The sequence below is a fragment of the Gavia stellata genome, chromosome 4 (genome assembly GCF_030936135.1).
Source record: "Gavia stellata isolate bGavSte3 chromosome 4, bGavSte3.hap2, whole genome shotgun sequence".
In the NCBI taxonomy this organism is placed as follows: domain Eukaryota; kingdom Metazoa; phylum Chordata; class Aves; order Gaviiformes; family Gaviidae; genus Gavia; species Gavia stellata.
The window spans coordinates 46,863,122-46,890,768 of NC_082597.1; positions in this window are offsets into that span (position 1 = coordinate 46,863,122).

The following is a 27,647-nucleotide window of genomic DNA, read 5'->3' on the forward strand; positions in this document are numbered from 1 at the left end:
TGTGTTGTAGATTGATAGAGAAGCCCATGGGTGTTTCACAGGTTTAAATACAGCTTTAGTCTTTAAGAGGTGTTTTACTTTTTAGAAATCTGCAATCAGCTTACACTTGATTGATCGATGGCATAGTATCAGAAAAGGCTGACGGAGCAACAGACAGAATTTATATAAGCCTACGGTTCATTAACCTAGCAACTGTATTTTAGCTGAATTAATGGTAAAAGGAAGCGAGGTATTAATAAATGTATGTGCCTGTGTTGCAAGCATGGTGCAACCAAAATAAACCCCAAAAATATAACACTGATTTTTTTAACTGATTCTTCACTAAGCAGGAAAGCCAGTTTCTTCTGTGATGCTAGGAAAGGAGAAATAGAATCCATCAGTCATTAAAATGGAAGGCATACAGCACTGTGGCTGTCTGGAGATGAAATTGGATTTCTCTGTCTGGGCTTTTCAGATTCCTTTTTATTCCACAAAGCAAATTGCTTTGCCTTAACTTTGTATTAAACAGGAAAGGGTTCAGCTGGCACAGGTAGTACTAGAAGCTTATTAGGAACCATACAGTGCATTTGCCACTGAACAATATGTATTGGAAGTCCAGCTCTTGTAAAATGCAGAATTCATTTTCCAAATCCTTTATGCAGCCTTAAGGCTTCTCATTTACAGCTCCTTTATTGTCTCTGCTGCGGAATTCTTTGCACTAGTCCTTTTTTTTTTTTTTTATTTCCTGCACTTTTTACATTTTATTGACAGCTGCTGTATTTTTATTGGAGGCAAAAAAGACAGTAACTGCAAATGGCTGCATTTACCATAGAATTTTGCAAAAGAACTTCAAGCAAAAAAGAAAAATAGCTTTAGTTCCATTTGATCTAATTTTCTCATGAGCTACTTCACGACTGCTTTTTACTGTACATTTACCTAATAAACTAAAACCCTCTAGCATTACACATAACTACACTGTCCTCTTATCTATTCAAGGATAACTGTTGACACACCAGTAATAACAATTACTACCACATACACTAATTCAAAATGCAAGATAATGTATTCAATAAAGAACTTTAACAGGTAGAAATGCTGACATTATTTTCTCTTCAGTTCCTTTTCTAAAATAATTTATCTGTATCTTTTATCTTTCTCTTTTCACATTAAAAAGCCTGTCATAGATGTTACTCTTTTTTAGTTCAGTGCTCCAACTGGGCCATGTTTGAGCACATTCCTTTCAGGAGGTGATAACAAAATGTTTTATTGCTTCTTAATTCAAGGTCTCAGGATGTTTCCTACAGTTCACTTATGGTACACAGGAAGAAAGGAAGAAGTCCATAAAGAAGTTCATTACAGATAAGCCAAATACGTGGGCCTCAAAAGATAATTCCTGCAGAGGGAGTGAATTGGTACAGGTGCTACCTTTACTCAAGAAAAGAAAGAAAAAGAGAAGGAAAAAAACCATATTAACCATATAGAATATATACAAAAAAAAGAAAAAAGGCAAAATCTGAATTTAAACACCCATGTTACCTACCTGCCTGTACATTGAATCTTGTATCCTTATCACAATGAAGGTTCTGTCTTGCAAGTGGTACTAATAAAAAAGCAGCAAACGTACTTGAGACTTCCTCTTTTCAAAGAAAAATTTGCATTTGAAGATTTTTTTGTCCAGATAGATGCTTTTTGTTTTCTGTGTTGTGAAGCTGAAACAGATTGCTGAATTAAAAAGCAGAGGTAAAAGGCAGAGCTACAGAGCTTATCTGTGAGTCATTCCCATTTGCAAAATTCATGCAATACCACATTCTACAGGAATTAAGAAATAACTAACATTTGGTAAAATATCCATTATGATACGTGATAAAATACACATTATCCAAATTTAATATCTGAGAGTATTCTATTTCACTGAGTTATATGAGTTTACTTGCACTTAATAACAAAATATGCACACATTAATATTGAACTTTATGTCTGGAACTTTCTATTGCGCAACTATAATTTTCATGAAAGATGTCATTTTGAATAGTTCTGATACTGCTGATCGCTATAAATTGTATTAACTTACCACTCATAAACTACAAAAGAAGAGGTTTTTAGCCATTGAAATTCTTAATTCAGGCAGAAATAAGTTATGTATGATTTTTAACATGTTTAGAATGAAGGAAATTTAAGGTGGTGGTGGTTGTTGTTGTTGTTATTATTTTGGAAATATTTTCCTAGTGCACATCCTGTCACCAAGTATCATTCATTGGCTTCACTGTTGTTAATAAGTTTACTTCTTTCTTTGAGGATCCTGCAACCAAACTACACTTTCTCACTTTTGCTGATCAGCAGAACTGTTAGCCTATTCTGAAACACTAAGCCATCTTTCTGTTGAAGAAAGAACAGTATTCTTCTTATCAAATTTTTTGGGAAATTCTTCAACTGATTTAAAAAAAGCTTTTCAAATAATGAAGAAATTGACAAACAGCTTCATTTAAGTGATGTTTACAGTCACACAGATGTATCTAGACCATTCTGTTATCTATAGAAATAATAGTTTTGGAGTTCCACTCTGCTTTTTAGCTGAAGGACACAGCCCCATGGCCAGATGACGTGGACTCCTTCACACCCCTGCAAAAATCAATGAACAATATTAGGAGATCCAATATCCAAAGTGAAAATTCCTTAAGGCAGCACAGAATTTCTGTTGGACACAGAGATATGGATTGATCTAAGGCAAAGTATCTTGTTTCAACCCTAATGGTAAAGATGGCAAAAAAAATATTTCACCAGAATCTTTCCTACACAAAAACTGTATTTTCCATGAATGCATTTGCTTAAGACATTCCCAGTTTGCTGATTTATGCTTATTTTAGGATTAAGTAAATTGAAATTGAAATCATGCTCTGGCAAACACTATATTCTTCTTTCAGTACGAAGTTAATGGCTGTTAACAATATCTCATGATCTTTCAATATTTCTTTCCTTTCTATACCTAATCATATTTTTCAATACCCCTTCATGGACCACATAGTATTTTTTGCAGAGGTGATTTTAATAAAGATATTATTGTGATATTTTCTGAATGGTTATTGATTACAAATTCTTCATGTGTATTAGAAACTTCAATTTGGCACATGATAGTAATTTGATAGAGGAGAACACTGGAGATAGGGGTGGGGAGAAATAACTGGCTAGGGAATGTCTTAGATATTAGGGATACTTAAAAAATGTTAATTGCCCTTTAAGTACATATATCTTTTCCACTTCTTTTGTCCTCCCTCCACTTTTCCATCTGAATGCTTTTTATACTGACTTGCTTCTTGTGTTGATTCATCTTTACTTTGCATTTTTTAATTAACAGAATCTTGGTTAAGGCTCTCTTATGTTGTTGAAACGCAAATAAATATCCAGAGGACTCTTGAGAAAAGATTTTATTGGAGATATATTCTGAAATATTTCTCAGTGCCCTGGATAAGTTTGGGGTTTTTTTAATGAAATTTTACAGCTGGATAAGTTATGGCACACTTCATGAGAAAATTAGAAAAACTCTTCTGATAGCTGAGTTATGTGTGAAAAACTAAGAACATATACGTTCACCCACATTTTAAGGTGGAAATATGATACAACCCCTAATGGATGGTGGTAGATTAAGTGATAAGAAGCTCATCTGCACACACAAAGAAGGCACAGAAATAATGATGGCAAAAGTAACTCAATATCCTGCACCAGCGGCTCCCCGGCCCATCCCAAGAGCCACCAGCCCATCAAAAGCCCAACTCCACAAGCCCAGAGTAGCACAGGGGCACAGTGGCAGCAGGGGAACGCAAATTACAGACTCTTGAGGAATGGACACCCTGTCCAGGCCCCTCCCTGAACTGTCCCAGGAGAGCTTCAGTCCCAGTGTCCAGGTGTGGAGCCCATGACCCTGAGAGCAGCTCTTTTGTTCATCTTTTGGACTAAAGGGAGGTTGCTGCCCAGGAGTGTAGGATATGTGGGACACATGGGATGCCAGGGAAGAGCAGCTTGGGATTGCTCAGCATTTATTATAGGATATTTAAGGGAGGAACCAAATGCAGGAAAAGGGAGGGCTTTTGGGGAAAAGCAAGTGTGGGAACAGAGGGATAAGGGAATAAAAGGGTCCATTTGTGCGGAAGCAGGGGCTAGCGAATGGGCTTGTCTGGCCATGCCCTGTGCCTGATAACGACAGTCTGTCCCATCTCCTTATTTTCCAGTAAGGACACTTCACTGCATGTGCATGTTGTACGTATGTACACGTATTCTCTTCACCTGCTCAGCCAGAGAGGGGAACAGGATGACACCACTGATGTTCATGTTCATGCGTTCTGTGAATGCTCTGTGTGTCTGTATCTTATTTGTGTGGCCGGTCACATATGTAAGTACATATATGTGTACTTATGTAAGTATATACGTATACATGTAAGTATATATGTGTGTGCACACGTGCGTGTTTGTGCTTACTGGGAATCTGTGCTCAGCCTCAGTGCTGATTGGACTTAGGGAATGGAGCTGCGCCAATATCACCTCTCAGGTGGATTCAGCTGGATTCCCCTAACAGATAGAAGTTAGTTTCTGCTCATGAATATAACTATTTGTGCATAAAGCTGCTTAATTTGCCCATATTTTACCAATTTACCATATTTTTAAAACTAATCTCAAGGGTATTTTTCAGGTACTGTTTTCTGTCTTCTTAATTCACATTCGACAGGGATAAGAAAAGTATCTCAAATACAGGACACCTTGTTTGTCCTGGAGCTAAAAGTCAGTACACTAGGTTTTGTTCATAGAATTTTCAAGGATTTTAGAGAAGGTATGGGCTTTTTAAATTACTTCAGGTACAATAGTGCTTTGCATATTTATAGTGGGGTATATTTAATTTAAGAAATCAAATGTTATTATTGTTATGACTACTAGAGTGAATGGACTTGGAGGTAAGCATCTGATCATCCTACAGCCCTCATTAACTTGCACATAGACATAACTCAGGAACCTCAGACTGTGACTGCTTTTACTCTGAAGACACTTAAACTTATCACATATAACCCCGGTTGCTCTGAAACTTCCCAAGATGCTTAAAGTTTTCACCCTGCAGTTCCCAGGATCATGTTTAGACTCCTTGTAAAGGAAGGAAAGAAGGTTCTTAAGAACTCCCCAAATTTACATAACTTTCTGTAAAAACAGTTTGGGGATTTATTTTAGCCTTTAAAACTGATAGGTTCTAAGTTTGTTTCATATCTCACAGACCAGTCCTGAAAATGAAAACATGCAAAAATGGTTCCATTAGCTTAACTTGCATGGTTTTCTATGCAGACACAAGTATTTGTCTTTGTTATAATCTTTCTTTCTGTCTCTAGAGAATAGATTTCCTGAAGGATATGTCAAAATACATGTCAAAGTGTGTATGATTTCAATATACCAAATATGAAATGTCTAGGACCTAGGAGCTATTCTAAAGTTGTTTCATATCTCACAGACCAGTATTGAGTTATTGTTGACAGTGCTTTGACAATTCGGGACATGGTAGAGTTTTCTCCTCAGTGAATATTTTTTGTTTAAATCTTCCCATCCTTTTCTCTTTGTCTGAAAAAACCTTTTGTTCCTTTATGTATGCCAGGTGCTATTATAAATAAAAAAGAAAGTCAGTAAGTATTTTTTTTTTCCTTCATAAATTTGATCTCCTTCCTATCCTTCAAGAGAGATTTTTAAGATGGTCTTAGATAAAGCCCATTGATGTCAATGGAATGATTTTAGTGAGGTATAGAAACAGCCCATATTTAGTTGCTTGCTCTTTCTGAGGCAGAGTAGCTTGAATCTTACAAGGAATCACAGAATCACAGAATCACTACAGTTGGAAAAGACCTGTAAGATCATCAAGTCCAACCATCAACCCAATACCACCATGCCCTTTAAACCATGTCCTGCAATGCCACATCCACACGTTCATTGAACACCTCCAGTGATGGTGACTCCACCACTTCCCTGGGCAGCTTATTCCAGTGTTTCACCACTCTCTCAGTAAAGAAATTTTTCCTAATATCCAGCCTGAACCTTCCCTGGCACAACTTGAGGCCATTTCTTCTTGTCCTGTCACTTGTTACTTGGGAGAAGAGACCATCACCCACCTCTCTGCAACCCCCTTTCAGGTAATTGTAGAGTCCAAACTTTTAAACTACAAAACTGGAATGTAAATCTTGGAAACTTACTCTTCCAAGATTTACATTCCAGTTTTGTAGTTTAAAAGTTTGGACTTATCATAATCTCCAAATTCCTCTCAGATTTGCTTGTTCATCATCTGCCTTTTCTATTGCTTGGCTTCTGTTTCAAGGTTCAGAATGTCTTTGCTCTAAAAGTGACTAGAAATAATACACAAGCTTGCAGCTTTTTAAAGAGTTTGATAGAGATGTCTCAAATAATAACAATAGTGAAAAAAATGATGGGGAATTAAGCTATGTGGAATTTGTATATAATAAGTAAAAACTATTCCTGTTATGCAGAATAACATTATCTGTTGATGTAAGTATCCTTTTTTTTTTTAAATTATAGTATTACATAACTTCAGTAAGATATAAGGTCACAGAAACCTGTTCATTACAACTTGAAGAAATTTGCACTATAGGTATACGTCAGCTGCCCAAACTTGAGAGTACGTTGGCTAATGTAATAAATGACATTACAAAAAGGTAAACTATTACAAAATCATAATTAATAACTTGATATATTTGTTAATAAGGGACCCTTTAAATGGATGCATTGTTCTGCAACATTTACTCAAACCGTCTGATAATAGTACTGTTTATATATTTAATTTCATATGCCAATGGCTATGTGGGTGTGCAAAGTAATGAATAATATTTGAAGACATAAACATATAACTGTTTAGTCAACCATCAGTTTTATAAAATAAGTCTATTTAAGTGAGGAAAATCAGACGAATATTGATAAGCACTATAAACAGTAGCACAGATGTCAGTTCAAAAACGCATCCACCCCCAGAAAGGGGACAGTTGTCTTCAAATGCGTAGCAGGTTGTTGCAGAAAATAAAAGGATTGTCTGTTCTGTATGTCTAAGTTGCATACAACAAGAAGAAATGGTCATACAATTACAGAAAGGAAGATTTAGGCAGTAGGAAAATTAATCTATCAGTAAAGACAGTAAAGAACACCATAATAGATTGCCTAGGGCAATTATGGAGTGTTTAAGAATATGGTAGACATATATACATCTGCTAAGAATGACATAAGCTGATCCTGCTCAGGGGATTTTTGTTATACTATGGAAGTATTTAACATGTTTTGACAGTGTCTGTACAGAAAAAAATGTCATTGCATACAAAAAACCTGAAGAAAGTTCTCAAAGCAGGTACCTGGTGCTTAATCTGTAGAACCCAAAATTAAAAGCTTCAAAGAAATTAATTATCTTTCCACAAACTGTTAAGGTTAAGAGCATTACAATTTCTTACATAAAGAAGTTTCTAACCTGTTTACTACTTACTCTTTTCTTTCACTTTTTAGACCATAGCTGATGAATCACTGGTTGCAGGCAGTTCTTCAAGAGAGTATTTTTTCTACTGAAAACAAGTTTTTATGCTCTTTTTAAGGTGTGAAAAGAAATATAATTACCATAATTTTAAATCTAGGAAAATTCAGATTTTATGCCACTAAAATACCTTGCAAATACACACTGATTTCATTCATGTGTTTAATTAATCAGTTGTTAGATTAATTCACTTGCAACAATGAAAACGTATTTTGATACTATGGAATAATTTATTTTTTTGTCAGAAATCACTTGTAGTATTGAAATTCTTGTCATTTTTTATTCTAAAATAAGTTTTTAAATTTCTAATGCTCAAGATTTCTACAAGAAGTAAGTATTTGAATATATCTTTTTGTTAAATTTTTAAACAGGTAATATTCATCCACTTAAAAGTATTTTACATTAGGTTTTTGATTTTTGAAAATTTCAACTGAGCAGATAATAAGAAACAAAACAAGATATATTTTCTTTGCTGCCTATGAGCTATGATCCAGCTCTGTCCAGCCCGTCTTTAACCTAATGCAAGACTGTAAGAAGACTTTATATTTTTTATCTTCTGTCACATTTCATTACTATAATTTACAGCTCCACCATCTGTCATCTGCAGTCTTTATTTTGATTTCAGATTTTCTTCCAGTTTATTAATTAAAATACTGAAAAAGACTGAGGTGATAACTGCTCTCAGAAGAAACATGAAGAAAGTCTCGAACTGATTGATACTTCCCAGTGAGGTGTTACGGTTTGCAGCCTGTCACAATTTCAGCCTCTAAGCCACTTTCATGTGTCCCGGTTTTATTTTCTTTAGCCCTTGTTTTTCTTTTTAACCCAATCATCATCCTATAATAAATTAAATACCTTAGAGAAGTTGAAGAACATTGCTAAAATGATCTTATCTTTATCAGCTGGAGTTGCAATCTTGTCAAAGAACAGCACTGGATTTTTAGAGTCATTTCCATGGGGTACAAGATGCCCTAACGATTCCAGCTGGAGTGAGTGTGTTTACACCATCCCTGCCAAACAACAGGCAATCAACAGCACATCACTGCAATAGGCCATACAGCAGAAATGTGCTCAGCTGCTGCTTCCTACCGACTTCCCACTGCTTAGCGCATCCCACAGCCAAAGCCAACCAGTATGAAAATAATTAAATGTGAATATGTGATGGGCCCCATGAGAAAGCTAGAGACATGGCATAAGCCCTACTCGAAAAGCACCTGGGATGATAGAAAGAATCTGTTGGCTGAAGAAAAGCTGATGGACTATTAAGTTTCAGTATTAAAGACTTAATGTATAATGTACCTTTATAACATCTGGATGTTCATCTCTACATTTTCTAAACCAGTAAGATTTAAATAAAGTTGAACTTTCTATTCCACACAGAGTTCAGGAAAGTGCCATACTGAAAAACAAAGGCTTCACTGTGTTTCACAGAAAAGTCACACATTCTTGCACCAAATCTGTCATAACACCAGCAGCATAACTGTTTAGCTGCAATCATTTAGAATATATGTGCAGAATAACTGTAGGGAGAGATAATGTCTCTTATTAGGCCAAAACATATAGCTAAAGGAACAGACACACAAACAAGACACATAAACCTTTCTACTGAATGAAGTGTAGGCAACGAAAAAATGCATGTCAGAGCATCTGAGCAACTTCTGCTGCTGCCACCCTGGAGTATGGGAATGGGCTGGGACCGGTGAAAGTCTGCTGGCATGAAGTCAGAACACGGCAGAGGTGTTTGCTCTGATCTACAGACAGGAAGGTGCTTCCAGTCTCTGTGTTCATGTGTGGTCCGTATGTAAGATACTATGCAACTGTGAGACTACAACCTGATACTACTTTTTCTAGTTTCTATTTACATTAGAAGTTGATAGGAGAAAATTATTCCCTATACATCAAGACTGATTAAGACTATCAGTAGTAGTAGTACCGATGATATCTCCTTTCTTCTATGGATATAATAGATAGATAAATCACAGTCATTCAATACCCATCTCGCATGTCTCTGCTCCACCATCTTTCCTAGTTTTATAGATCCTTCTGGATAGAAGGTCATTGCTGTTAGTAGCTGTGTGCATGATGGTCAGTCATAGAGAATGTAGAAACATCTGTATGTGAGAGTCAAAAACCAGCTGAAACACCAGGTCAAACAGGAGCCATCTTCTTTCAGAATCCTTTTTGTGTCATAAGGAATTAAAGTGCTATCCAAAACCTTCGACACAAAACACAGTTCACTGTCTTTATGCCATTATGATAAGGAAACCCCATGTAGGCACTGAGCTACTACAGTGTCCCTCCTTTTCTATGCTGATGGAAATGTTACAGGAGCATAGCTCCTGATAGAAAACTCTGTTGATGGGAGCCTCTCCTATCACTGCTCTATCTCATCCAGCTGGTAAACTGGGTTTTCAAGTACATTTCAAAGAATGTCCATGGCTGGGGATAGAAGCTGTTTGGCAAGGGATTTATGCAGATCTAATTCAAAATGAAAAAATATCAGCTCTTTGAGGCCATTGCCAGCTTTCTTAACTGGAAACAACCTCAAGGTCACATGAGGAAACAGCCTGGAGCCAAGTGGATTGAGATCAGAAGGGCACAAAGGCCGTCTTACACATCCCTTCCTAAGCTGTAGTTTGTGGACCTTGGCAAGATGTAGCTGACAGCTAAGAAATGCATGGATTTCTTACCAGCTCAGCCGAAGTGAGGCCATTTTTTGGGAGGGTTATGAGAATCCCATTGCAAAGTTTTATTGACATAATTTACAAGGTGCCTGCATGGCAAGTGCAGCCAAAGGATGATGATTCAACTTGTGACAGATGTGAGAATCCTGGAAACACAGAGATGTTCCAGCTAAAAGGGCATGTGGAATATTCCCAGCATATGTTTCGTGAAATGCAATGTCTCTGTGTTCTGCTTCAGTAGTGGGTAAATGAGGAAAAGAAGGTGGAAAGGCTGGGAAAGAAAAATGGAGCCCTGTGAAGGTGCTAAAATGAAGACTTAGGCAAAGAAACCTTGTTGCCATTCTTGTTCTTTTCTCAACACACTTACATACCACCTTTCCCCAGGAAAATTGTTTATCCTAATTTCAAAAAGTTAATGAAAATCCTAACCAAAGAGCTGGTACTGGAGAAGAGAAGCAGACTGACAGAGTATCAGGGGGGATTCCAGTATATTACTAACCTATTTTCTTCCTGGTTGAGGAGGTGTTAATACTGTCACTCTTCCTAAGCGGGTGAACTAAAGTCTGTGTTAAACACTCTGCTAAAGTGATCTTACTGAACTATAATAATAACCCTAAGTTCTGCCCTGGAGGAAGAGTAGTTAATTTACTCAACTAATTGTTAACAATTGTTCTAGATTCTGTCCACCTTTCAAAGACATAGGTAAGTAAGCATATGCATGAAGCATAAGCAAGACTTTTTGTGAGATTTACAGTAAGATTAACAGGGTTATTAGCTATTTTGGGGAAAAAATCTAGTACTGGACAAAACTGTAGAGTATTTGAATCTCCATGGTAAGTATTACTGGCATGGTACTACTGCCTCTCTCTGTGCTTCCTGTGGTAACCGGTCAAGTTATGAATCATGTAGCTGATGTGTTAATTCCATACTATCTCCACTCCTTTCTTGGCCACAGCTTCTTTATACACTTCATTTTTCTCCACACACCAAAACTTCAGCAACTTTTCTGAAAACATCAGCCATGCAATTGTGTCATCTTTTCAAACATCCATTGTTGTCTATGAACTAAAAAATTGAGGTGGAAACCAAATCAAATGTATTTAGTATAAAATAAATAATACTGTGATACCATATCACTCTGTGCAAAACAATTCATCATTTTAAGTCCATAAAATCGTTCAGATTTTATTGTATTTTAAAGTTCTGTGGAAATTCTGCTAACGCTCTCTCAGACACAGAAACCTTGCCGCTGTAGAATGTGGGCTGATGTATTAGGCAAGGCCAGGCTGTGTTATCCTTGAGGCTCACAGCAGTGCTGAATTTAAAGCATTGATTTGGATAAAAGATTTTTTTTTCTTTTTGAGACAATAAAAAAAGAAAATGTTTCAAACTTATGTGGAGTGTTACATTAGAGGGTTTTAAGCATAACTGGCAGGACACTTCATATTCTTTTTTTTCCTGCAAAATAATTATATCAGAAAATGTACATCTTTTAATGTAATTTATTACCTGCTAACGGAAGTGGAATATTTGTAAAAGGATGATAATACATCAGTCAAAGAGATCTTTCTGATATGCAAATGAATATGAATATGCTTTAGAAATAACTATGCATTGTGGTAAGAAAAATAATAAGCAGCATTTTTAGCTGATTAAAACTTGAAAGAACAATGAGCTGAATGAAATTTATCTTGGTGACTTGAACTTCAAAGAGCTTATGGAGTAAGAACTGTTTTACGGCTTACTAATTAACAAGAACTGAGAGTGAAAATATGTCATAGTTCTCAGAGTAATCCTGCTGGGCAACTTTCAATTAACCAAGCCTTGCAAATGTGCTTTTCTAATTGATAGTGGGTGAGCTGAATCTTGTATGAGACATTGTTTTTAACTGGTATTGGCTAGGAGTAAAGCAAATTATGGAGTGTTCAACAGAAATGATAAAAGTATGATTTTTGCACAGGGGAACAACAGATCCAAAGACAACGATATCTAATTAGACTGGGCTTTTTAGAGCATAACCTGGTAAACTATTTAAAACAGCTATAATTTAGACAGCATTAGAGCTACCCAGAAATTTATGAAGGAACAAATTTTATGAGGTTGAGTGATCCTGAAAAAAAAAAAGTATTTGAGAACTATCAGCAAGGCAACAGTATTTGTAGCTGACTTGAGTGAGAGCAGCAGTCTATAAGGATAGATGAACATCACACCAAGAAAGAGGAAGAACAGCAGATCATGTTGCTCGCTGTTTAACATTGGATATTGACCAGAATAATCTGAACGTTACACCCCATCAGCTATGCGGTTACACAGAAAGCAGCAAAAAGGGTTTTTTTGTGTGTGTGTTCACAAAATTGACAATTGTTCTTTACAGATTTTTTTTCCCCCAAGGATGGAAACAAACACCTTCCAGATTTTCCAGCACCCTAAAGCACACCATGTTTATAGCCTTCTTTTAATGAAGATATCTGGCAATTTGAATACTAGTCAGCTGGAAAACATTCTCCCTTATTCAAAGTTATATCTACCAGTAAGACTGAGCATCCAGGCTGGTATCCCAGATCATACAAAGGAATGTCTGCCAGTACCTAGATCTATTGTTCAAGTTCTTTTGTGCTGGGCTTTCTTATATTTTAGAAGATTTTTTTTGTTGACTTGTGTGAGATCAGTTTTCCAAAACACTTTTGACATTCAATATAAGGACACTATCCAAATGTCAGTCATAAGATGTTCAGCAGATGACTGAAATACTAATCTAACTGGAGAGCCACTAACTGGCAGAGGGTGTTCACTCCTTGCAGAAACTGGTCCCAAGCAAGATAATCTGGTGACCAGACCTGTGGAAATTCATAGACAGCATATAGTCGAACTAAAACACAGAGTGACCGTTGTGAAAACCATTCAAACCTCAGGATGATGGAGGCAAAATGAAAGATTTTCCTGTTTGCTAATTAAGAACTTTCACCATTTTAACCCTATTCCAATTTAGAGAAAGACATATCACACTGGGCATGCTAATGAGAGAGTAACTCAGGTTTTCAGATTAGTATTTGCACCACCACTTTGACAGTGAAATACTTTTAATTGAACCCTTTCTGCTTAGTGGTTGCCTATTCACATGAAAGAGAAACATGACTAGAAAATGTAAAATCTTCACATATAAGATATACTATGCAATTGGATCAAATTTCCTTGCTTGTTATATTCCTATTTCTGGTGTTTCATTTAAAGTTTGGATTTAAATGACAGGATAAAAATGCAAAAAATTAAATTGCCAAGATTTAATATCCGGCTGAAACGGTCTATGCAAAATGGATTTTTTTGACTAGTTTTGAAATCAGTAAATCTTTTTTCAGAACTATCAAGAGAAACACATTGATTCAGAGTGATTAATGTTCAGACAGACCTTTTGAACTCAAGAGATGAAACCTATGTTCTGGGATTGAAGTCTTTTTCCTACTTAATTCCTCTTGTCCCTCCTGGTGGCTGATAACACTAACCTCCTTGCCACTAGTTTCCACAGCTGTTATATATTTTCTGATTCCTCCTTCCTATTACCTCAAATACCGGGTCTGTGTCCATATCCTGCACTAGAATGTTTTTGAGATCAGGCCTTTTTATCTTTATACACATTTCTAAAAATTTCTCCAGTAAAGTGGTTTAATGCAGATGAGATGGCCAGATGAACATGTTATAAAGTAGTAGCAAATATCTTGGTATCATTCAGGCTTTTCAAAAGTCAGAAATCAAAGTCAGATAGTGCAAAGGTAGAGCAATACTGTTGCACAAAACCACCGGTCTTTTCTGGTGGCACTAAGAAACTCAGTTTCAAAGATGCCAACCCTAAAAAACTGCATTCTTTTTACTCTCGCTACAGCATAGGTAATCCAGGTTGCAGCCATTACAGAATTATAAACCGCTTTGAACTCTTAATGACTTGGAGCCCTTGAAAGGTCTACATTTTCAAAAGGTAAAGAGATAAAATTTCCGTTAGCCAGTCATGAACTTTTGAGCTTTCAAAGTCAGAAAACAAGACTTGAGCTCAAATTTGGTCTACAATCACAATCTTTACATACAAACTCTTTTTTTCAGTCTGGTGTGGAAATATATGCAAATAAAAAAACCCCAACTGCCTTGTGACTATGTAACAGAACTACAGATACTAGGGTTCTATTTTGTTTTAGATCACAATCTTGATTTTCTTTCATGAGTTAACATATCTAGTATATTTCATCTTTTTAACAGATACAAATGGCCTATAATTTCTTGACTCAAAGCCTACTAAAATCAATGACAATTAAAAGAAGGTGATTTCTCATTTGACTCACTCATTAATAAATACATTGACTACATCAGCTGATAATTCCTAAAAATATCTGTATGAGATATAGATTCCTTATTAAGGTGGGTATTTAAAAAAAGTTAAAGGTTCACCTCATCCTGTGGCAGTGCATTCCTCCCCCCCACCCTTTTTCCCTGGGCTGATCTACGATCTCAGGAATTCCAGCTAGGCCTTGACCTTTGCACAATGAGTTGGGCAGTTAAGCATCCCTTGACCATACCAGGAACTTTTGCATGGCTAAAGTGGGGAGCAGCACTGACCATACCAAGCACTCCTGTTATCCAACTTAAGGCACGTAACAAGAGTGGGAATAATCAGTCATCCCCTGACAGCCTTGGAACATCCCTTACCTGGACTGTAGCCTGAGTGGAATGGTATGAGTGTTACTGGAATTTCAGTAACTTTCCAGTAACTTGCTGATGACTAAAACCTATCTTACGAACCTATAAACAGCAGTCCCAAGTGACACCCTTTGAGCTCTCCTGGACCATAGCAGGCTGCGACCAGCACCTCCCTCTGAGTGGGACATGTCTCAGAGTTTCATGAACTCTCCAGTTTGTGAAATGCAGAGGACAGCCACTGAAAGCTGGCAACGGGACCTGGGCTAAAACCCTCACCTCCTTGAGGGTCAACACTCGCCACTGAGAAATGCTGAGACATTTGAAGTGAATATTTCATGGACCTCGAGGGGGATTTTTAACAGGTATACCTTTATATATCTCTCTCTATATATATCTCTCTCTTTATGTCTGTGTGCGTGTGTGAATCAATTTGAATATTTGATAGCAAATATAGTATTACCGTTTCAAATCTGTAATCAAGCCACTGTTGTGATTGTAGTAAATTCTATTAACTCACTTTGCAAATGTTAAACTAATCCACAATTAAGTGTTGCTAAAATCTTATGATTTACCTTAAACTGTGAACGAACCTTAGATTGCTGCTAAATACATATAATCCTTTAGATATAAACCATTGACCAAGTCTGAGACTAGAATTAGACCTAGCCACACCTAGACTCTTCTCTGAGAAGGAGTTTAGAAAGCAAGGAGTGTCTATTCTGAACCTCGTGACTCAATGAGAGGGTCCTCTTTACCCTTTTGTTTCTCCGGTCTCTCTGTATAAATCATTCTGATTCGATTCTAATTTTATATTCCTTTATATGTTTTAGTAAGTAATAGAGTGGACCTTGCCATCAAATTCTGTAAAATCGTATTTTTATAAACTTTTATTAAAATAATTTTTACCAATACCCTTGTTGGTGATTCTTTAAGAGGCCTAAACCACTCATTCGCGACACATCCATAGTGGAATTCTAGATTCCAGATCATCCTTTGATTCAGAAAAATTGGGACTTGAGTTCTGCTTTAGGTGGACTATAAATACAGTGAATCCTGTCAAAATCAGAAAGTTCAAAATGAGTGGAAAAAAATCTCCACTCAAAACCAACAACTGCGTTTTTATTTAAAAAATGTTTAGAATACTTTTGAACCTAGGGAGACAGTTGGTGCTGTTATCTTTCAAGTTTGAAGCATTCTATGATGATGGTTTCTGAGCAGGTAATGGCTTTATTGAAATAAAAACATTTTGAATCTATAATTCCAGCTTTGAACATTTTTTCTTTGCTTTATTGCCTTCATTTTGGTTCCATTTGGCATATGGAATTGACAGAACATCTATCAGTTGACCAATGAGTGATTAAGGCATCATTTTTAGATACCATTATAAGATAACTGGTACTAAAAAGAGCTCATCTGAGAGCATCATGTAATAACGACAGAATTTACCAGTAACTATGGATATTACTTAAACACTTCACATTTATGCAGTAATTTTATGTGGTATTATGCAGTAACTGATAATGTTATAGATATTTGGACAAGAAGACAAAATTAATACAAATAATTTTTTGAAAGGAAAGGGCTTCTGTCAACAAAATTATCTTTGTATTGTTTGTGAGAAGAGTAAAACGTAAGAAGGAATATACTTCTTAAAAATTTTAAACCAGAATCTGTTTTCCTTTAGTTCCTTAAAAGAGCAAAGCAATGTCAGATTTCTTCCTAGAATACCCATTTTCCACCATGTGCAAATCAGCCCTGGCATTGCTTCCTTTTGCTAGGGACTTACACTGAATTATTTAGGGAATGGGCCTATGTTTCATGAACTGAAAATTTTCCCCAGACTCATTTGTCTCCTTTCCCTTCTTTTATGATCCACACCTACTCTACGTCTTCAAATGGCAGACAGAAACAGATCTGATGTACACTTTTTCATGTCCATATCCATGCAAATGTAACATATACGGTGGAATTTTACTTGGACTATCTTTTTTCACAACGGTAGTTGGCACTGATTTCTGCAGAAGAAGCAGATCATCAGATCAGCAGTTTCCATTGTCCATCTGTTTTATGAAGCCTGTTCAGAAATAAGAGGGGAGTCATTGTATGGTTGTTTCTTACCATGCCTGCTGTTGTTAAATACTTATCACAAGTATAATCTTCAGCAGAAATTCTTCATTTCTCATAACCAAGAACATCAAAAACTTGAGTATCACTCTCAGTAATTAGTTAAGAAAATGGCAGAATGTATTTATGCAGATGCTACTATACACAAGGCAACTGAGAGAGCCCTCTGTACTTCCAGCACATCGCTCTTCTCCCTCCTTGCTCTGGCTCTTGTATGGTCCTTTACTGAAATCAGCATCTCAGCATGCCATAAATATAGCGATGATGGCTGGATTGATTTTCTATTCAGAGAGGTGAATCAGCTCACTGAAAGTCCAACAGACACCAGATCCAGCACAAGGGAGGTGGCAGGAATACGTATCTGGAGGCAAGAAGGGGAGTCAGCAAAGAGGGACCTGGTTGGGCAAGACCTGGCGGTGGTGATCTGCGAAAGATTGTTGCAGCTGTGGTATGTAATCTGGTCTTTACATGGAAATACAGTTTTCTGGCTTTAAGCGGCAGAACAGCAGTTGCAATTATGAATGCTGTTTCTGGTTCAAAGTCTTAAGCAGACTGGGATCTAGAAGATGGTCAAAGGTGCAAAGCATTGGCGATTCTCTACCTCATTTCTAGTTGATGCAATGAAAGGATTTAGTGATATCTTCCTTCCTGCCTTTTTTCGTCACCCTGCCCTTGTGCATTTCCATTTGCTTGAGAAACTGCCAAATGCAATATCTTTCTTCATTTTTATAGTTCTAGGATAAACAGGATTCATCCTCACTCTTTTCCCTTCCCATCATATATCTTTTAACAGACCCTTGATCTATTCTAGGTCGCCTATGACCTCCTATTCCTCCTGGTTTTTACCCGTTTCTCTCAATCACTAAGATTTGCATTGTTAGCAATTTGATCACCAGAAATCTCTCCCCTGCGTCTGGACCACTGCCTTTCACATTCCTTAACTATAATTAATGGGAAGATAACTTTTTGATTTTGGGCCACATTTTCTCTTTCTTTGGCTTTGTCCATTTTGTTGCTTTCATAGTGGCAGTCTCAAAAGCTCACTCTCAACTGTTTTTCTCCTTCCAATATAGAAGTCAAAATAGTAAACATTTTCTCAAATAAATTAAAATAAACTGTGAGAATTCATGCTTTTTCAAGTTTGTTTATATTTAACAAAACACTAAATCTTGAAGAAAAGCGTTTTGCTTCACTTAGTGCTAGTTTGCCGGAGAAGGCCCATAGTACAGCATATGGTAAAAGATAATTTTTTCTTCACTTCTATTTCTTTGGCCTGTGTGTACAACATATATTTTGCACAAATATAGTAACCTTATATCTGAGATGATTAGGACTGAGACAAGCGTATGAAATATTCCTCAGTTGTCCACAAAGACCTACCACAGTATTCAGCCTGTGAATTATGGCTACCAAATACTAGACATTTGCACTGTAGATTAAGAATCACACAGTTTGTTCTTCTGTTCAACAGTAACAATAACTGACAGAAACTACATTAGATGTGTTTGAAAACCATTAAAAAAAGTCCTCTTAATCCAAATCTTTTTTCCTAAAATTGTGTCTTTGTGGATGGGAGGATAGAATACATATAGATATAAAGCATCAAAAATATGTTCTGTTTAAGATGTCAGATATAAAAATTACTGTAAACATGTGCTAGCTGGGACTGCTATGTGTAGTCTTGAATCTGGACCTTATACCAAAGATCATCTGATTGTTCTGGACAATATTGTCCAAAAAGTATATATTCCAAAGGCTACACTTTGGTGAGTTTGTCTGTGCAATGAAATAGATATGCTAAATAAGGTGGTGTCGTGGTTTAACCCCAGCTGGCAACTAAGCACCACACAGCCGCTCCCTCACTCTCCCCAGAATGTGACAAGGGAGAGAATCAGAAGGCTAAGAGGGAGAAAACTCGTAGGTTGAGATAAAGACAGTTTAATAGGTAAAGCAAAAGCTGCGCATGCAAGCAAAGCAAAACAAGGAATTCATTCACTACTTCCCATTGTCAGGCAGGTGTTCAGCCATCTCCAGGAAAGCAGGGCTCCATCACGCGTAACGGTTACTTGGGAAGACAAACACCATCACTCCAAACATTCCCCCCTTCCTTCTTCTTCCCCCAGCTTTATAGGCTGAGCATGACATCATATCAATATCCCTTTGGTCAATTGGAGTCAGCTGTCCCGGCTGTGTCCCCTCCCAACTTCTTGTGCACCCCCAGCCTACTCGCTGGTGGGGTGGTGTGAGAAGCAGGAAAGATCTTGACTCTGTAAGCACTGCTTAGCAGTAACTAAACCATCCCTGTTTTCAGCACAAATCCAAAACATGGCCCCATACTAGCTACTACAAAGAAAATTAACTCTACCCCAGCCAAAACCAGCACAGGTGGCCAAATTAGTGGCAAGAAAAACTGGCTCAAGTGAGTTTGAGTGTATCTAAGCAACAGCAGCAGTGCTCGGTGCCTCAGTGCTGAGAGAGTGGAACTAGCTTGGTGCTTTGGCATATTTCATAATTTTCTGTAACTTGTCATTCTGACATATTTATTAACTATTTATTTCTACAACAACCTTCTGCTCTGTTTTTTTTCAAGTGATATTCTATATAAGAATGTGCCAAACCTCCCTACTAATGCTAGCAGAAAATGCAATGTGTATGGAAATTGATGTCCTCCTCTATTATTCAGCCAGCCTTCTGTGACTGAAAGGGATTTCTTGAACTGCTCTAAGTACATCTTCATGCATTAGTTCCTTAGTGGTGCTAGTCATAGGTGTAAAAACAATCTGAGTTTCTATTGCAGCATTTGAGATCCAGTAGAGGCAGATACAACAAAATGTATAATTCCCTGTGTGAATACCAGCCATGAGTGCTCTTACTGTTTCTGGGTCAGAAAGAGGAGAAGAGAGAAGAGAAGGAAAAAAGATAAAAAGGGAGACAATCTAAACCTTCAGATGGACATTATCAAAACCAAAAAAAATTGGAAAAGGCTAACTTTTAACAGAGAGGATCTAAAATACTTTTGGAACACAATCTGTGGCAGATTGTTTACTGGTAAATGGTGAGACTTATAACTCAAAGGAAATTCTGGTGACCCTGAAAATTTCAAATTAATAAGATTGCCAAGCATTAATAAGGTGTCTGGCAAATTAGCAGGAAAAGAGCAACAACTGTGATTTATAATAGGGATTTTGTCCATAAGACAATAATATCTATTGTTTGTGTATATGGTATTTGTAGATATGATTTTCCAACTTAGTCAACAGAATCTTCATCACATTACATAGAAACATTAACAATGAATTATTACAGGGAAGAAACCTAAAACACATAGATTTTTTTTTGCACACTCTTTTCTATAATTTACTTTATTATGCACAAAAAATACTAACGGATCACATAAATGATATTATTAGACTACTGACTCTTTGCTAGCCACTGGAATAAATTCGTGGTAAGACCCTGGAATAAATTACTGGTAAGGCCATCATTAGTTAACAATTAGTTAACAATTTCTCTATGTGGAAAGAGCCTAAGGAAGAAGAGTGAAGAACACCTGCTTTAATGCTTTGTCATCAAAGGTAGATCCATTTGTGTAGCAATGATTCTTCACGTTGCATTCACTTAGCCCCAGTATGAAGATACCTCTCCTTTTTTTCTCATTTACAAAATGAATATGTAGGATGTATATAGTCCCACATAAAGAAATCAATTATACCATAGTTTCCTAATGTACTGTCTTCAGCAATGGAGAAAAGTAGAGAAATTCTGGACCCTTCCCTTCATTCTGGCCACTGATTTCCACATCTGCTTTACATCCCATCAAGACTGTTTGTATGGCTGTTTAAAGTAGATCGCTGAAATGATCTGGATTAAAAGCAGCCCTAAGGGTTAGTTAGTTTATAGTGGAAATGGTATTGCATCCAGATAGCTCGTAATTTACGGGTTTACAATTTCTGCATAGTTTTCCTAAATCACTGCATCAATCTTCCACTCTTTCTGATTTTTCTAAGTATTCAGTTGGCCACTTCCTAACTGTGTATTAGAATATGGTATTCTGGCTTCAGTGGAAGAGCATCATAGTGTAGAAGTCTTTCAGTAGCAGTAGGTTAGCTCAAAATTAGTAGGTTAGGTCAAAAACTTCTTGCAACTAAACGTTCAAGCATTTTTTTTACTCTTTTTTCCGCAATTACAAATCTTCCTTCTCTCTCCAGGAGAAAGAGAGTGAGATGGGTGGGTTTCATGGGGTTAAGGTGTACATCCTCTGTTTCTTTTTCGAAGAGTTTCCACCACCCTAACACTTAGGAATTTTCATTATTTCACTGTCTTACACACAGACAACCTACTGACTTGTGTGTAGCATGAGAAAAGAAGTATGTAAACTTTTTTGTGCAGATAGTTGGGCCAATCCGTTTCACAAGTCTAGAACTAAGGAAAATGCTGGTCTTCTGACTGCCATAGGTGGTGTTCCTCAATGTTAACAATAGTGGGATAGCACATTGATGCAGTGCAGTGCATCTACCAGTGCACTATCACTCACAGGCTCAGAATTCTGCTGACATTCTTGAAAACACAACCTTATAGTCTTGTCTACTTGGGTGGCTACATGGCTTTAACCATTTGCACAAGTATTTTGTTTTGTTCGTTCAGTCTACATAAAGAAACTCATTATTACCCCATTTTAAACTGAGAAATACATTTATCTTGTTTATACAGCTGACATAGCTAATTCCCTATGCACCTTATTCTCCATTCTGTTGCAAAGGACTCTGCTACAGTGTAATTTCAGGATAAACCAAGTTCTAATGTTCCTTTTTAGAAGTTCTGGTTACATTTCTTCTTGTTCTTTTAAAAACAAAGATGAATACAGCATCTAAAGAGCATAGGAAAAAATTAACTGGTAAGAAGCTTTGGCTTTGTGTGTGTATTTGTGTGTGTGTGTAGTCATTCTTCTTAAAAGTCTCATTAAATCAAAATGAACTGGAAATATAGAAGGGAGAGAATTTCATAAGAAACATGAGAAGCACTGAAATAAAAGTAAAATTCTAAGTATTTCAAATTTCAGCAAATATTGGTACTGTTCATATTGTAGCTAAATGAGTGTTCCTATCTAATGAAAGGATATTGACAAGACTATAATGGAAAACATCCACTTTGATCTTTCATGTTTTCTCATCTGTTTGCAGGAAAGAAAGTGAAGGGCATTTATAGATTGACAACATCATGAATTTTGTGTGAATCAGTCACACAAAAATACCTCTGGACTAACTCTTCCTAGGCTCTAAGGTTGACAAAGAAAGGGGTGGTTTGTAACCCATTTATAAGGTTTCTTTTAAAAATGATAAAAACAAGACAGACACTCAGAGCTCCTCGGTAACTAGGACAGCTAAAACTGAAATCATAAAAATTGCCTGGGGTGCCTGAGCAGGATCTGGAATGATCTCACATACTTTTCAGCATTATGTGAGGTAAAAAGTCTGGTCACTGCTAGGATATGCAACAGACATTACATCTTGATTAATTAACCTACATTTAACCAGAATTACTTCAAAACCAACTAGGTACTGTTGCATGTAAATCTGATATATTGCTCAGACTAGTTGGAAACAAGTAATACATCACCTTTCTGGTCAACATCACGTCCTGAATCACTGAGGGCTCATATACCTGTAATCAGTGTTGGCAACAGTTCCTTAATTTTTGAACTATCACCTCTCTGGTACTTCTTTCAGTCGTAACCCAGAAGCTAAGGCAATAATCTCCACACTAATATCCCAACACATTTGTATGTCTACCACAGTCATTCCATTCAACTATGGGCTAATCATGAAGGCCAAGACCCATCTGATTAACACTGTTCAAGAAAGCCTAAAGATCTCCCTGTATTATAGTAAAACATTTGCTAAATTCATGAAGTAATCCTCCTGTTCTACTCAGTACCGGTGAAAGTGTTCAGTAAAATATCCTGGTTTGGGACACAAATCTCAGAAAGTTGTGTATCAGCTGTGGACATCTTTGGAGAATAATGTAAGAAATGCAATCAACTAGGGAAGACTGAAGATTTGGATTTCATAGTCCATAGGAAATGAAAGGACATTCAACGGCTGTATTCAAATATTTGTGCCAACCACCTCGTGAAAGAAGAAATAATTGTTCCCCTTGTTTACTGAGCAGACAGAAGCTTGCTAAGCAGAAATAATGAACTAGGTAGGGGATTTACAAAGCCATTTCAAACATTAGGAATTTTTCTAAGGTTAAAATTAGTTAATTCTTAGCATAGCTTAAACAATAAGATTCTACCCCCACTGCTGGAGGTTTGTAAGTATTAATGAGACAAGTATTTGCACGTATAGGTAAACTAGATCTTTCCTCTGAAGTTAAACAACCCCTTGAGGTTTCTTTTAACCTTATGTTCTAAATGTTATAATAGTGAAAACAGATTAAGGCTGTCTTTCAGGAGCTTCTTAAAGTGTAGTTTCCTGATACAAAAAACCAATTTAAATATTACACTTTTCTCTAAAGTCAGCTACCACCTAAATGATACCAGTAACAGCTATAATTCCTATAGCTCAAAGAGAACCAAGACAGGAGAAAATAGTTTCTCATTTAAGTATTTGTTCAGATTGCTACTTCCGCTTTTTTGACAGAACTCTGTTTTCTGTAGCAGTTAATACATAATCCAGCAGTGTTATTCTTTGTCAAAATGACTGCAGATGTTGTTTAGCTAAACTAAGAAATCAATCCCCATCATGTAAGGTTTTTAAGAACAGGTCATATACAACAGAAAGAAAGAAAAGAGAAAAAGCAGACAAACATGACTAAAAGGCCAAAAGAATAGTTACTAGGATTGATGGCACTTTGTATGACCTTACTTTCAAGAAAGTACTTTGAAAGTATTTTAAAGCTGAGTAGCTTTTACCTTTGGGGTGAAGAAGAGAGAGTACACATGGTCTAACACAGCATTGTTTAATGTATTTACGTCTTGTTTAATATCTTTATCGACGATCTGGATGAGGGGATTAAGTGCTCCCTGAGCAAGTTTGCAGACAACACCAAGTTGGGCGGGAGTCTTGATCTGCTCGAGGGTAGGAAGGCTCTGCAGAGGGATCTGGACAGGCTGGATGGATGGGCCAAGGCCAATTGTATGAGGTTCAACAAGGTCAAGTGCCAGGTCCTGCACTTTGGTTACAACAACCCCCTGCAAAAATACAGGCTTGGGGAAGAGTGGCTAGAAAGCTGCTGGGTGGAAAAGGACCTGGAGATGCTGGTTGAAAGCCGGCTGAATATGAGCCAGCAGTGTGCCCAGGTGGCCAAGAAGGCCAACGGCATCCTGGCCTGTATCAGAAATAGTGTGGCCAGCAGGAGGAGGGAGGTGATCGTGCCCCTGTACTCGGTGCTGGTGAGGCTGCACCTCGAATCCTGTGTTCAGTTTTGGGCCCCTCACTACAAGAAGGACATTGAGGTGCTGGAGCGTGTCCAGAGAAGGGCAACAAAGCTGGTGAGGGGTCTGAAGCACAAGTCTTATGAGGAGCGGCTGAGGGAACTGGGGTTGTTTAGTCTGGAGAAGAGGAGGCTGAGGGGAGACCTCATCGCTCTCTACAACTACCTGAAAGGGGGTTGCAGAGAGGTGGCTGTTGGTCTCAAGTTGCACCAGGGGAGGTTTAGGCTGGATAATAGGAAAAATTTCTTCACTGAGAGAGTGGTGAAACATTGGAACAGGCTGCCGAGGGAGGTGGTGGAGTCAGCATCACTGGAGGTGTTCAAAAAACGTGTTGACGTGACCCTGCAGGACATGGTTTAATGGGCATGGTGGAGCTGGGTTGATCGTTGGACTTGGTGATGTTAAAGGTCTTTTCCAACCTTAATGATTCTGTGATTCTGTGATTTCCATTTGGGTCAGAAGTCCACTTCCAAATGCACCCACTTAGCTTCCTTTTGTTCTTATCACTGAATAGTCTTGAAACATGCAAACTAGATTACACCTCTCAGGTGTAACTGAACCATATCTGCATTCTATATCGCTCTGATCTGTGCTCCTGGGCCTAGTGGTTGTTCAGTCCATGGGCCTAAATTAGAGCTAATCACAGTTAAAATGCATTACGAGTATATAACACAGATTTAGGATTCTCAGGAGCAAGTGTTTTACTCCACACGTTGGCTTTTATTTCTCCATACTACTTCCAGGTATGGACACACATTCAGAATCCTTCCTTAGGAGATATGGTTTGGCTTGGTTGACTCCAGCACGGTTATGGCTTGCATTCCTCTGTTGACCCTTCTATTTGCCTTTAGCTCACCTCCTGATAAATGCCATGCAGAGTCCAGCGTGTCCCTGATCAAATAGCATTAGGCTTTTCCATCTAAGGCAGGGGGAAAAAAAGTGGGGGAAGCAGTAAACCCACAGGCCCTGAGGGAAATATTAACTTCTTTTTTTGTTTTTGATTCAGATAAATAAATATAGACCTCTTGCAAAATTCTGAAAAGCCAAAACAGAAAGGGAAGAAGAACACAACCTGCAATTTCTTCCAGTGGTTGTGATCCTGTATCATTATATATGGCAGCCTCTGGGACCTGGCAGCACTACATTCCAACTCCAACAGTGTCAATGGCGTCAGGATGCTCATGTTTTACAGGGCTACAGTCCTCCTTTGTGTTGCCTTTGGGAAGGAAATCACTATGAGCACTTGGGTATCAGGAGAGGGATTTTGTAAGCTCTTAATTAAAAGCAGGAATGTACCAGTTTTAATATATTTTTTTATATATATATAATAATCTAAGTTCTACCCTAGCATAGTAACTTTATTAAGAATTAACATAATTTTATTTGACTCATAACCTCAGAAATAATAATGGCTTCAGGATTTCCTTCCTCTTTCCCTCCTTCTTTCCTCCCTCTCCTCCTCCCTCATTCTTCCTTGCTTCCTGCTTTCTTTACTTCCTTCTTTCTACAACAATAAGACCAAAATGAGCCTTTTCATTGTTTTGATTTCTGCAATGGACTATCAAGCAAGCATTGAACCATGACTCTTTGGATGTGCTTGTGTTCACTAGCTCATTCATAACTGCTGAATATCCCAGAGAAGTCTTGGTCAAATACAGTTAAGTTGAGTGCAAATCTGAATAATTTCTGGCTGTAAGCTATTAGGTTGAAGATCTCAAATATCCAAAGCCCAGTTACTATTTCATTAACTTTTTTTTTTTTCCCAAAAAAATAAAGAATAGAGCAAATAAAAATCTGATTCCACTGTTCTGGAGGGAAGGGAGGGGGGAAGAAAAAAGAAAAAAGCAAGTGAGTTCTCCCCTTAAAGTCCAAGAAAGCTGTTACTACTTACAAAGTCATCTCTCTTACTTGCAGACTCATATTTTCTGAGAGGCATGGTACCATTTCTCAGTAGACACCTGAAAGCATCCTAGATGATGCTAAATGTTTGCTTTTATTAAACCCATCATGAATCTTATGGCCTTTGATGCTACATATTTCTTGACCAGCCTGAAACTACCAAATGAGGCAATTTACTCCCTCCAATTTTTATTGTTCTTATATGTCTTAAAGAAATGTTGTAGCTGAACTTATATTATGAACTCTTTGTTCCTGAGAAGTTATTTATAGCTTGAGCTGTATAGCTGGGTTGAAAAAAGGTGTACCTTTTAGCTCAGAGGTAATTCCTTTTTCTGACTTTCTTTTGTTTTATAGAAAGGTGCAAAAGTACAAAAAAAACCCTAAAAAAACTCCATTAGGTCAACAAATTCATCAAAACAGCTGTTGAAGGTGATAAGCACTGAAGCTTGTGAGGAATGTAGTAGACTGTATTTGATGGATTGGGATTTCTAATTGTTCTTTGGAACAAGGGCCTGACATTTATTTACACAGATTTAGTGCTTAGCACAACTGAGCCCTAAATCCCAACTGTGTGGTCTAAAGTCTAGAATTTCTGGTTAAAAAAAATTTAGAAAATAGATGAAAAATAGAAGATTAAGTGTAAAATGTAAAGGTTTGTGCATAATTTTTTATGTACAGGTGTATTGGGTTTATGTGGCAATATTATGGCAGCAGAGGGGGCTGCAGGGGTGGCTTCTTTGTGAAGACAACAGCAGCTGCCCCCATGTCGGACAAAGCCAGTTCCATATAGCTCCAGGAGGGACCCACCACTGGCCAAAGCTGAACCAATCAGCGATGATGGCAGTGCCTCTGCCATAAAATATATAAAAAGGGTAAAAAATACTGCACAACAGCATCTGGGAAAGAGAAGGAAGAAAATGTAAGACAATCAGTCCTGCAGACATGGAACTCAGAGAAGAAGGAGAGGGAGGAGGTGCTCCAGACACCAGAGCAGAGATTCCCCTGCAGCCCATGGAGGAGACCACGGTGAGGCAGGCTGTCCCCTGCAGCTCATGGAGGTCCACAGTGGAGCAGATGTCCACCTGCAGCCGGAGGAGGACCCCACGCTGGAGCAGCGGTTGTGCCCTGAAGGAAGCTGCAGCCTGTGGAGAGCCCATGCTGGAGCAGGCTCCTGGCAGGAAATGCAGCCTGTGGAGAGAAGCCCATGCAGGAACAGGTTTTCTGGCAGGACATGTGACCCCGTGGGTCTCCACGGGGGTCAGAAGTCTGCTCCTGAAGGAGTGTACCCTGTGGGAAG